The sequence below is a fragment of the Maylandia zebra genome, unplaced genomic scaffold (genome assembly GCF_041146795.1).
Source record: "Maylandia zebra isolate NMK-2024a unplaced genomic scaffold, Mzebra_GT3a scaffold03, whole genome shotgun sequence".
Taxonomy (NCBI): Eukaryota; Metazoa; Chordata; class Actinopteri; order Cichliformes; family Cichlidae; genus Maylandia; species Maylandia zebra.
In genome coordinates this window covers 3,027,483-3,041,146 of record NW_027490033.1, presented here as the reverse complement: position 1 = coordinate 3,041,146, position 13,664 = coordinate 3,027,483, and the positions used below count along the sequence as shown (strand labels likewise).

General features: G+C 43.0%; 1 protein-coding gene across 1 annotated transcript in view; it reads left to right on the top strand.

Moving 5' to 3' along the window:
- Nucleotides 1-13,664, top strand: part of LOC112432436 (protein NLRC3) — a 3,307,575-nt gene that overhangs the window by 340,295 nt on the left and 2,953,616 nt on the right. The gene's annotated exons all lie outside the window — the stretch shown is intronic.

Genomic DNA, 13,664 nt, shown 5'->3' with positions numbered 1-13,664 from the left:
GAGGGGAAGAAACTGTTCTTATGGCGAGAGGTTCTGGTGCGAATGGACCGGAGCCTCCTGCCTGAGGGGAGCAGGTCAAACAGACTGTGTCCAGGGTGAGAAGGGTCAGCTGAGATCCGAGCTGCACGCCGCAATGTCCTGGAGGTGTACAGGTCCTGCAAAGATGGGAGTCTGCAGCCAATCACCTTCTCAGCAGAGCGCACAACACGCTGCAGTCTCTGTTTGCTGCAGTCTCTGTTTCATTCATCCATAAATATTGAGTAAGAACTGGACTCTCATACAGCGAGACTCAAATGCCTTTAAACATCAGCTTATCCTGCTGATCCAAGTCCAACACTGAGTTTGTAAAAACATGTTTGTCAATCATTTTGTTTGGTTTCTGAGGAAAAAGATTCAATAAGTTGCTGCTAATACACAACATTTCATCATATTTCCTCATAACCCTCTTTTGTCTGACCATTTGATCCCATTTGAATTTGCAATAAAGGATCCACAGAGTTTGGTGACAATAATGACAGTAGATGTTTGTGTGAAAGTGCTGGAAGCAAATGAGTGTGTGATGTTCTTTCAGTGTTGCACTTTGTAGACGCTCCCTGAGCACTGGTCTCACAGCCAGCTGCACATAGAGACCAGTGTTGTTAGTCCAGGTCAGAAGATGACTTGTTGGAATGAAAATGAGCTTGTAGTTTGTCTGCTTTAATAATGTGACTGGAAAAAGGTGTTGGACTTCAAATATGTCCATTTCTGTCACACTTCACCTTTAAAAGTGAAGCCATGTGGTTCCTGGAAGGAAAAACACGACTTTTTCAAGTCTTTGTCCTGTTTTTATGAGAAATGTACGACTTTAATGTGAAACATTCAGAGTTTTTTCTCTTGTTGTGTTTGTTTGAAGCTGCTTCCTGTTGGCTTCAGCTGTTTGGAGTTTCCATTTTCTAAACTTCTACATTCTGAACCTTCTTCAGCTCTGAACAGATGATGAAACACTGAATGATTTCAAGCACTTTGTCTAATAAACTTACATCTTTCATTCTTTATACAGATTGAAGAACTGTGGTTTGTCAGAGATCAGCTGTGATTATCTGGCAGCAGCACTGAAGTCCAACCCCTCCCATCTGAGACAGCTGGACCTGTGGGGAAACAACCTGAAGGATCCAGATGTGAAGCAGCTGTCTGATCTTCAGCAGAGTCCAGACTACAGACTGGAGTCTCTGCTTTAAGTAGAGTGATGGAGTGAGTGGGTGGTGCTGTCAGCAGTATTGTACTAAACACAGTCAGTATGAAACAAAGATCCAGTGTTTCCTGTAAAGCTGCAGCTTCTCAGTGAAGCTGTGAGAGGAGAACGGTGACAGGCTTCAGGATTGGACACAAACACTTCCTGTTTCTCACCTTTATGGTCACCATAGTAACGGCTGACACGCTCTGATCAAACACTGTCAACAGCCAATCAGCTCTCTGAACAAAGCAGCACGCAGACCAATGACTGCATTGATTTCCAAGTTTAAAGCAGTGAAGAACACAGTCTGTAGGTGAGGAAGAATTTAGTGAGAGCAGATGTTTGGATGGAATTCCTCCAGTTAACAGCTGGAACCGTCCATCTGGATTGTTGGGCTTGTTGTTGGGGTTCCTACAGAGCTCAGAGTGGACACACCAAGGTTCTTCTAATGAATGAAAGTCCAAACTCAAACTAGGAGGGAAAAACATTTTCAGCAACTTCAATAAAAATCCAAAGATTAGAAAAAGTGAAGCAACAATGAGTCCTAGTACAGTCCCAGCACTGACGTCCCTGCTGCTCTTTATACTGGATGTGCTGCATCACTGACTGACAGCTGATGAAGAGTCTCTGGAAACACTCGTTTATCTCCTCTGCTCTTCCTCCTTCTCTCTGCAGGTGGCAACCATGGCATTAAACAGGACGGTGTGTGTGCTGAGAGAGGAGCAGCTGTGTCCTGATGATCCAGAGAGGTTGAAGCAGCAGCAGCTTGTGTGTAGAGACGCTCTGACTGGGCCATGTTACTGGGAGGTGGAGAGGAGAGCTTCATCCAGCAGTGACTGACAGAGGAATGAAGTGCAGATGACTGTCAGTGCTGCAGAGTGAACTGCTCTGAGAACAGCTCCACTGTCAGACACAATGTAGAGTCCAGCATCAGCCCTGTGTGTCCCTCTGGATCTGACAGAGGATCATCAGTGTATCTGGACTGCTCTGCTGCTGCTCTGTCCTTCTACAGTCTCTGCACAGTCTCTGTCTCACTCTGGAAAGATTTTACAACTTGTTGTAATTACAGAACGTTAATATAATATTCAAACATGTGATCTTCTCTTTATTTCTGAATCTTTACCAAATAAAGAAAAACCAAACTAACAAACAGAAGCTGTCGTGTCCTTTTTCACCACATCTGTGAATCTTTTCTGTGTTTTTCCTCTTTTCCTCCTTCCTGCAGCTCCATCTTCATCATTCTGTGTCCAGTATATGTGAACACGTCCAAAGCATCTGAGCCTCATGTTACCCGTTTGTGTGAGTTACGCCTGTCGTTGTGTTGTGGTGTATAAATAAGGGGCAGGAGACAGCGCTGGATCTCTGAGTTCTTTACTCTCAATTTCTGCAACATCTGCAATATCTAGAAATGCAAACCTGTGAGCTGTGTGTGTTGTGCGTCTGCTCGGCCACCTCTCCTCCGGCCGTGCTGGAAGCAGCTGTGCGTTTGACAGTTTTATCGACTCGACAATAATCGAACAAATTAAATGTTCAAAAATATCAACTTAAGCACTTCAAAGTCAACAAAAAGCTTAAAACAATGAAATAATATTTCACTGACAAAACAACAGCTCATAAGAACGATACACAAAATAATACAGAAACAAACAAATAAAAGTTATTAACCAGGATCCATGTTTTTGTCACAAACACTGAATCAGCTGATTCACTCTTTATGTTTCTGAGTTTGTTTTGTGATTATAGTTCTGGTTTCTGTTTCTGTGTCTTCACTGTGTCCCACGTCTCCTTACTTTGGACTCTGTGTTATATTTCCTGTTTTACTTTGACAGTCCTGTGTTACTGTTTCCTGTCTCGTGTGTGTAATTGGTCCCAGCTGTGTTTCCCTCCTGTCTCCCGTTCCCTGATTACTAAACTGCGTCCACGCCGCCGGCGCTCCTCTCCACAGCTGGATTCCAGGATTTCAGAGCATCCAGCTGTGGTGAGTGATGGAGACACTTTCTCTGCTCCCTCAGTAATCAGGACAGTTTATTGAACATCAGAGGACATAAAGGACTGTTTTTCACCTGCCCGTTCTGAACCTGGACATTAAAGACTGCTGGCTTCAAGGACATTAATCCCAGTGTCAGCCAGCCAATAACAGCCTGTGTTTTTCAGCTCTTTAGGAGTCAGAAATGAAAAAGACACAGACTGCTAACCTCTCCCTGCAGGAAATAAGCTCCGCCTCTTCCTTTCAACAAATTCCTTTAAGCTTCAGTATTAGACTGTGTAGGCTCAACAATAACAGTGCAGCCTGCTGATAGAGGTGAAGAGGGAGGTAATTTACCCCACACAAGGTGTTCCTGAATGGGTTCCAGCGTAACACTTCACTGTGCCAATCTTATCAGGCACCGCCCCTCCTCGCCAACGCTCAACATTGGAAAGCATGGATAAAAACTGTCTACAGTCATCATTGGTGACATCACCTGAGATAGATACAAGCCTCCAATACTCATCCGTATTCTTCATTACATGAATCAACGACTTAATAGCGTTACTGCCAATAATCATGTCGTCACTTTGGCCTGGAATAACCAGCATGGGGATGAGCAGCTTGAAACCATAAAGAGTCACTTGCAAATCACAAACTGCTTTAGGTTGGAACTGGTGACCCCCAGCACCAACAACAACGTCATTAGCTGGTTCGAGCTTCAGATCAGGGCAGGACTGTAAAAGCCGCGTAGCAGTAGCCTCACTAATAGAGCACGACATAGAGCCACTGTCGATCATGGCTCTCAGTGAAACTCTGCCCACAGTCCCCACAGTCGTATAAAACAAATTGTCAGATTTCTTAATTCTTTGCGTCATTTGGAAGACAACTGTCGTACCAGGTGGCGAAGTGGAGCACAGAGATTCATACATGGATCCCAGGTCATCGCTGTCGCAAGTGGGAGAGTCACTCAGATGATCCACACTTTCCTCCCTCAAATGTGGATCAACTAGTTTTCCGACCGTCGAGGGGCAGAAGACGACGAGGATCCAGGACAGGCACGCCTGGTGTGGTCATTTGAGTGGCACAGAAAACAGAGTTTGTGATCTCGGCAGTGCATGAAAGCTGTGTGAGACATATCATGACAGACGGAGCAGGGCTTATCATGTAGGCCCTCAATCCTGGAACGTCTGGAGTTAGGCCGCGTGGTCAAACCAGACTGAAAGGATCTTTGCAGAAGAACCTTCTCAAGCATGCCTATGAGCCGCTCCAAAGCAGCTGAATCTGTCGACTGTGGCTGAATGTGCTTCTCTGTTGGCTGGACAGGCAACGCTGTTGATATCTGCTGCGCATTCACTGCAACTCTCTCGGCTGTCGTGCTGCTTGAGTTCAACGTTCCTCCAGAGTGGGACTCACACAGGATTTCCTGGACCTCATTGGCTGTCCATTTATCAATTGTCTTTGATCTAAAGATCATGGCAAGCTCAGGGGAGGGACAGTTTTTGATGAACATTCGGGTGACCTCAGTGCTGGGGCTACCCAATGCCTGTCCTCGTTCCTTCAGGCGCTCAACAGCAAGATCAACAGCACGGTGCAGCCTAAGCCAGTAATCGAATGCACTTTCGCCTTTCTCTGGGAGAGTGGTGTAGAAGTCTGCCAGTGGAAGAGGTGAGCACTGAGCAGAGTCAAAGTGTCTCCTCAGGATTCCAAAAATAGCCTCAGGATCACGTGTGACATCTACGACACTGTTTCTAATGCCAACCTGGACCACATCCTTAGCCTTGCCTCTCAAATGAACAAGAATCTCCTCAGCCTGTTCTTCAGGTCTCAGACTCCCCAGCTTTATAAAGGCTCTCATCAGATCCTCCCACTCTCTCACAGAAATGAGCTCAGAACCATCCCCTCTGAAGCATGGTGGGTCCTTAAGCTTCCTGTGGGACACAAACTGCACCGGCGCAGCATCAACAGCAGATGTAGATGACACAGCATGGAAAGGTGTGGCCGTGGGTGCAGGTAAGGGGGTACTAGCAGACGGGCTGAGCTGGGTTAAGATACTCTGCGCTACTCTCTGACCAACCAGTTGGATCACATCCCCCATCTGACTCACAATCTCCGTGGCAATAGTATCTGGGTTAGGAGAAGGTGAACTGTTGTTCTGAGACGTGTGTGACACAGGGCTAGGGGGGGGGACAACAACCCCTTCACTGGACTGGGGCCCTGGGATCCCCTGACTATCCCCCCTAACAAAACCACGCCCACTAACAGGAGTGTCATAACGCAAACGCAAAGGGGAACATAACAACCCCCTACCCCTACCAACAACATTAGGAGTACTCGATCCCTCCTCTGTGATGTCCATCACAACAACTAGAATAGAACAAAAATGCTATATATGCTCCTTTTTTTTTTTTTTTTTAAATGTGTCAGAAAGAACAACAATGAATCACAAACGTGCAGCGCTGAAACTGGCCCACGTTGCTGAGAGGAGTCCACCGTCCAAACACTCGATTGACGGCTCACGGCACCAATGTAACCCCTGGTCAGCTTCTCTTTCCAGCGCTGTGTGAATAAAACTCTCTGGACTCGAAGTGGGTAGAGCTCAGGCGTGATTTATTCCCCAATGAAATAATTAACATTGTGAAGACATTTAAAAATAAAAAGTCCACTGACTGTTTTGGTATTGACATGATATTAGTTAAAAGTATTATAGAATATATAGTGCAACCTTTCGCATACATTTGTAATCTGTCCTTTCAAACTGGTGTGTTTCCCTCACAAATGAAAATAGCAAAAGTTATTCCAATCCATAAAAACGGAGAGAGATGTCAGTTTACCAATTACAGGCCAATATCACTACTCCCACAGTTCTCAAAAATTTTAGAAAAGTTATTTGTTAATAGACTTGATAAATATATTGAGAAGCATAATCTCCTAAGTGATAACCAATATGGCTTTAGAGTGAAAAGGTCCACTTCGATGGCAGTGATGGAACTTGTTGAAGGGATATCTAATGCTATAGATAATAAGGAATATATTGTTGGTGTTTTTATAGACTTAAAAAAGGCATTTGATACAATTGCTCATTCTATATTAATGAATAAACTAGAGAGATATGGCATAAGAGGGATAGCATACAAGTGGATGAAAAGTTACCTGGATGAAAGATATCAATATGTCAAATTCAATAATGTAAAATCTAAGCAGTTGAAGGTAACTTGTGGTGTTCCTCAGGGCTCTGTGCTGGGCCCTAAATTATTTATATTATATATAAATGACATATGTAGTGTTTCCAAACTGTTAAAATGTGTATTGTTTGCTGATGATACCACTCTGTACTGCTCAGGTAAAAACCTAGAACAGCTTCTGACTACAGCGGAAAAGGAGTTAAATATATTAAAAAACTGGTTTGATGTAAATAAGTTATCATTAAATATAAAGAAAACAAAATTGATTATTTTTGGCACTAGACAAATGAAAAATGTATCTAAAATAAGGGTTAATGGAATTGAAATTGAAAGAGTGAACGAAAATAAATTTCTTGGAGTGATGATTGATGATAAGCTGAGTTGGAAGTCTCATATAAACCACGTGAAAACAAAAATGTCAAAAACCATTGCTATTCTCTATAAAACAAAGCATGTCCTGAACAAAAAATCATTATACACACTTTATTGTACTCTGTTGCTTCCATATATGACTTACTGTCTGGAGATATGGGGTAATGCATATAAAACAAACACTCTTCATATTTTCAAGTTACAAAAAAGAGCTATAAGAATTATAAACCAATTAAACTATATAGAACCAACTAACATTTTGTTTGTTAATCTGAATACCCTGAAATTTTATGATTTAGTTGAATATAAAATGGCACAGATAATGTATAAAGCACAAAATAACTTGCTTTGCCCCAGTACTCAGAAGCTGTTCAAAGTCAGAGAGAGTCAATATGACTTAAGGGGAACAGATTTCTAATAAGGACAAATATAAAGCAGAGATGTGTTTCTGTTAGAGGAGTTAACCTGTGGAATAGTTATGACAGTGATTTAAAAAGGTGTAGTTCATTTTCCTTGTTTAAAAATATGTTTAAAAATAGAGTATTAGAAAAATATATATATTGATGTCGTTACTTATCTAAGGTGGAAAGTTGTTTTTGTTTGTTTGTTTGTTTTGTTTTTGCTTTGTTTTATTATTTGCTTCGAGCCCTGTGTACAGGAGCTGCATGCAAAAAGATCTTTTGTTAAAAGGGTTGGCGTAATAAGCAAATGCTTCAGCCAATACCTTTTGATTAGCCTTGTCTCATGCTTTCTTTGTGGTAGATCTTTGTTCTGTCTTCACTGAGATATTTGAATGCTAATCAATAAAAATCAATCAAATCAAATCAAACCAATAACAGCCTGTGTTTTTCAGCTCTTTAGGAGTCAGAAATGAGAAAGACACAGACTGCTAACCTCTCCCTGCAGGGAATAAGCTCCGCCTCTTCCTGTCCTGTATATGAGTGATTTGATTCTGACATGAGACACAATGAGTTTCCTGTTTATTGTGACTTAAAGCGAGCAGCAAAGACACTAAACTGTGTGTTTCCAGCTGAAGCTGCTTTTTGTGTTGCTCCCACAATCCTGTCTAAAACAGTCAGTGAGGAAAACTCAATGTGACTTCAGAGTGACAGAGGTAAGCGACTCATGTTGTAACTGACGTCAGACGCCGGAGATTTTGGCGGAAAATTAAAGTGAATGGTAGTTTAGAATTGAACAAATTCCTTTAAGCTTCAGTATTACCAAATACACTTATCAATAGTCTTCTAACTAACAACATTTGTCTAAATCATCTCCAACACCCTGGAGAACAACGGGGAGAGTTTAGAGGCTCTCCAAGATTACATTGATCAGTGCTTCCAGGATCTTGTGATGAAGAAGGCTCAGAGTGCAAAAACTTCATCAAAACCCACCTGAAGCTGCTGGAGGACACGGTGAAGAACATCGCGTTTGATAGAGTGCATCGCATCGGCCCCATGCGGGCTGCGACCGGGAGACCACGTCCTACTGTGGCCAAGTTCGGCCACTTCAAACAAAAGGAACAGGTGAAAAGTCTCCGTGTCCATCGGTGTTTCTCCACGTCTCTCTGCCTTCTTCGTGTCATCTCTGTGTTTCCCTGCTGCCCTCATGTTTTCTGCTTTGTCTGTTAGTTCTTCCCAGTTTAGGTTGATGTTCACTTCTTCCCTCACCTTTGTTATTTTCACTGTAAATAAATCTCCACTCGCATCTCCACCGCCGTCTGCATCTTGGTCCTCATTCACTCCACCACACGACTGCTGCCCCAGCCGTGACAACTTTAGGTGTTTCCTCTACATTCACCTTTAAAAATTATTTACTTTGCCTTGTTTGGTATCATTTGGTATCAGATGGCCGACTTCTAAATGGCCACCATGGTCACCACCCAACTTGAGGAGTTTGCCCCCTCACATATACTAATGTGCCTATGCCTACATTCCTATGTTATTACAGTGTATCCATATAACTGGCCCACCCTGTACAGTTATGCTTTCATTTTGACATACTGTATTAACACAATTCAAGGAGGATTCTAGGATCAGAGCTTTGGGGGGCTGAGCACCCAGAGAGCTGCCCAGCCAGCCAAGATACACTTTACTCGTCACAATGAGACTTCTTCCCCGTCTCTGTCGGTCCCTGCATCCTCCCTGTCCTCATGTCGTCTGTTGTCTTCGCCTCCTTTATCAGTCATCATAATTTTACCGTCTCTGTGCACGTCTGCAAATTTCTTTATTAAATCAAAAGATTATTAAATCCATCAAGTCTCTCTGTGCCTGGGTCCTCGTCACAAAACATGACATCACTGTTTTGTACTTTTTAACAATTTAATCCCACATTTGTGAAAGAAAAGCAAAACATTTTTTTGAAAAGTCTGTAACAAAACCATCAATTCTGATCAAGGTTATTTAAATGCTGCCAAAGAAGAATGGATTGGAATAAAAAAAATACATATCCTAACCTTAATTACTGGAGGAGAATAATGAATGATGCTCACAGTGAGTAAGAAGTAAACTGAGTGCATATTTTGGACAGAGATTCACTTTTAATGTGTTTGTATAATATAATACAGATACATAAAAACACTCCTGAAACAGAATAAATTATTACAAATAAATTATTACAAAATATTAAAAAATATTATGGATACTTTTGTTAAAATGTTACCTCTCACCACCTAGGTCTGGGTGCAGTCCCCCCCTCCAGGGGCAAGGGTACCTAGACCCGGTTCGTAGAGTACGCTTGGGGAGTGTGATCGTGTGTACAGCGTCTCTTTATGTCTGTCTCCACGTTGGTTGAGTGTGGAGTAAGTGCATATGAGAGCATGAGGGTGGGAATGGATGTTTGTGTCTGTGTGTGCCTGTATGTCTGTGTCTATATGTCAGGTTGGGTGTCAGGCGCCACCTCTCTGGGGACATCTCAGGCCCTCCAAGGTTTGGAGGCCTCTCTCCCCCTACCACCACTTCCCCTGCCAGTGGCGGACTCCCTCAGACATCGGTGCGTTGGTGGTTCTTTGTGTCTGGGGATGGGCGTCCAGGTACACACCGGCTCACTCCTTGGCGGCCGCTTATCGGGGCCTGGAGCCTGGGGCTCGCTCAGGCCACTTCGGAGGTGGGGTGCCCCCGACCTCTCGGCCTGGGGCTCGGTCACTCAGGCGCAGCTGGCTGCCGGCGGAGCTCACGGGCGCGTCACTGCAACCCCCCCTGGCTTCTGCTCCGCGGCTGCTGAGTGAGCCCTCATCTGGGACTCTCCTCAGCTCTTTCTGGGACAGTGGCGCAGCTGCCCCTCTGTTGGTCTTCCTTGGTCTCTTGTGTTCTGGGGGCCTCTGGATGTCTGGAGTTTTGATCTCCTCCATACCTGCTTCATGCCCTGGAGGACGGGGCTGTGGCCCCCCCACACTCCCTAGCAGATCATTACATGAAGGAACCTTTTAAAAAAACAAGCACGTCCATGCTCACAGGTGTACACACGGGTGATCACACCCACAAACTACACCCTTTTTGGCTCCTACCTCAAAGCACACTGTGTTCTGTTGATCTTATGTGCTGCACAATAATGTTTAATATTTAGTATTTACTGTCATATTCCCATATATCATTGTGATGTTGTTTATTCTATTACTCTTGTTCTCTTCTGCTTGTTTTCTTTTTTCTTTCTCAGCAGGTGATCCAGGTGATTGATAGATGCATTTTTTTTCTTCTGCTCATTCTGTTGGTTTATGTTTTTTGCCCTTCTCCCCCGTCCCTCTTCTCAGCTGTTTCTCTTTCCCTCTTTCTTTCTCCCCTTCTTTCCTCCAGTCAAGTCTGTCCCGTATTCAGCAAGTGAAAATAAAATAAACAATAAAAGGTGAATCAAATGGACCATTACGGCAAGGCTGGGATGGTCAATTTGGTAAAGTAAATCCATTGGGCATCTTTCTTTGCCTTTAGACAATAATTCTGATGCAAAAGAGCCAAACGGGACAGGCCAAAAAAAAAAAAGAAAGTTACCTCTCAACCAAGTTCTGCCTTTTATATTTTTAGTAGTGTGTCACACAAACAGGAAATATTGTCAAAAAAAAAGTAAGTAAGTACTGAAGCACCCCCAAAATGAATCAAAGCACCCCAAAAATGAACCAAAGCACCCTAAAATGGACTAAAATCGCCCCTGTTAACAAATAATAGCCCAACAGTCACTTTTATGCTTACTGTAGCTGTTAGCTAAAAACACTAATTTAGCCTAGTTTGCCCTGAATTCAGCTTTGACAGACATGATCGACTGTTTCCAGTAGAAGTCCTCGTTGTCATCTTGTTCCCTCTCAGAGCCCCGTATGCTTGCAGAGACCCCTACAGTAGGGAAATGTGCCAAAGAACGTCCAAAACATTGCATTTTAGGTTTATTTATGCCTTACACACAATCCCAACTCTTTAGCTAACTTAACAACTTTGGCTAAAGTCTATAGTTAGTCTTACTCGTTTGTACAACATTTCTGGATCGCCACTGTTTGAAATGATATGACATATGACTCTCACTGAGACAGCAAACTTTGTAGAAAACACAACACTTCTGATTCTCTATCTAGCTGTTTGGTCACAGCTGTAGATTACATTATAAGTGGTTGTTCACTCTTGTCAATAATTACATTTCTAAATTCTATTTGTGCAGTTACATGTAAACAAAGTCCAATATTGTATCTAAATGATTGTGTTATGGTGGGACAGTTTCCAATTTTGTTGTATTATTGTACTAGGTGATAGGTTTGTAGCTTGAACCCATCCGCTGGAACGTTGAGGACAATATAATTACACTGCAAAGCAAGACACAAGTAGGCAAAGTTCTTCATGTTTCTCGTGCACGGGAGAGACCGGACAAACGCCGTTCCTTCGCTTGACCCCAGTTGCTCTCGCCCGCTCTCCCGTACCACTGTTCTTTTATTGAGGTTACATGAATATGCATAGGTTCATTAACATATGACGTCTACATACACACAAAGAGTACCTTGCCTGTGTGTGTGTGTGTGTGTGTGTGTGTGTGTGTGTGTGTGTGTGTGTGTGTGTGTGTGTGTGTGTGTGTTTTGTGTGAGGTCAAGATGTGACCCTGTGAAGATTCCCCAAAGCTGGTGCCAGGAGTTAGCAAGTCCATCTGAACAAAAGGCTCTTACACTCAAACAGATATACGTGTGTTTGCTATACCATAAATCAATAAGAAAAGATTACCTCTCCTAGGGAGTGTGATCTATGCCAGGACACTCTGTGTAGAGGAATGAACGCACTCCCCTCTTCATGCTACACAGAGTTGTTACAGACCTCTTTAGGATGAGACATTCTTTCAATCTACAATTGATTATACACTTCTAAGCATATATGAGTAAATATTTCTAAGCATAAATGACAATCAACAATACAAAATCTAACACTAGGTATGACTGTGCAAGAGTTATCTTATCTTCCTTGCTTGCACCACACTCTTTGCAGAAATGGTGCACAGCAGCACTGCATCATGTTATTGTGTTGTATAATATACCAGAACTAATACAAAGCAATATCCATGTACACTATAGGTCCATGCCAATGTGCCCAAATGGGACCTCCATAAATGGTAAGGGGCGCAAAGGCACTTTAAGACCAGTGGGCACACCATCGGTGCACATCCGCTCGGATGCTTTTTTCTATTCATTTATTTCCCTGTTTATTTATCGATGCACAAAAGCAATTATCTCAGAGACACCATCCTCTTAACAGAGACTCAAATCAGGAACCTGCAGATTATTAGTCAGCAGCTTTAACTTCCTGTCTTTGTCTCACTAAACCTTCCACGTGGAAACTTGAGCTGCCCACTCAAGCACAGTAGGCTTTAACTGGCTCTGCTCAAGTCACTTCAGTATCTGAGAAACTGTCTCGATGCATGCCAAAGAACACTTTGACAATACGCTTGTGTTGAGTCAAATCCACCACAAGCATATTCTATGGCAGTTTAATTCCACTCCACATAAAAATAGTCACGTATTATTTCCCCCCACCACACTTCCTGCCAGTAGCTGGTGCCCCCACCCACAGTGCATTAGTGGTTCTCTGTGTTTAGTGGCTCACTCTGGGCGGCTGCTCGGTGGGGCCCGGCCCCCTGGCTCTGTTGGGCCTGTGCTGCGGGTGGGGTGCCCTCAGGTCTCGGCCCTCTGGGCCCATTTACTGCTCAGTAACATTTAATATCTATTATTTACTACTACTTACTAGCCTACTTACTGCATATTATTGGTTGTTGCTGTGGGTTCCCCACTGTGTTGGTTTTTCCTTGTGTTTTTCAGCAGATGATGAAATAGATTTTCAGTATTTTTTCTCTCTTCCTCTCCATCTATTTCTCTTCTTCTCTATTTTTCCCTCTTCTTCTGTTAACTTTCTCCCCAGCTTATCTTTTTTCTTCTTTCCTGACCCCCGTTCTGATTCTAATGACTCAAAATAAAGTAAAATCATAATCAAATTCTTTTTTTTTTTCTTTTTTTTTTTAATAGGACAGGGGGAAAAAATGAAAGAAAGAGGGGGAGAGGAAGAAAGAAAACCAAAGGGGAGAAGAGACGGTGAGAAGGGGGGGAAGAGAGAAAAAAAAAAAAAAAAAAAAAACTCCTGGGTCACCTGTATGGAGAGAAAGAAAAACAAAAAAAACAGGGGAGACAGCAAACAACAAAGAGCAACATAATAATAATTAAAAAAAAAAAGCACCATCACAATAAACTAGCTAGTCATAGATATCAATAGTTACTAAATAGTAAACGATATTGTGCAGCACGCAAGATAGACAGCGCACAGTGTGCTTTGAGGCAGCAGCCAAGAAAGCTGTAGTCCGCGTCTATGAATACCCATGTGTACACCTGTGTGCATACCTGTGTGGATCAGCATGCTTGCATTCCAAAGGTTTCTCCATGTAATGATCTGCTAGAGAGTGTGGGGAGCCACAGCCCCGTCCT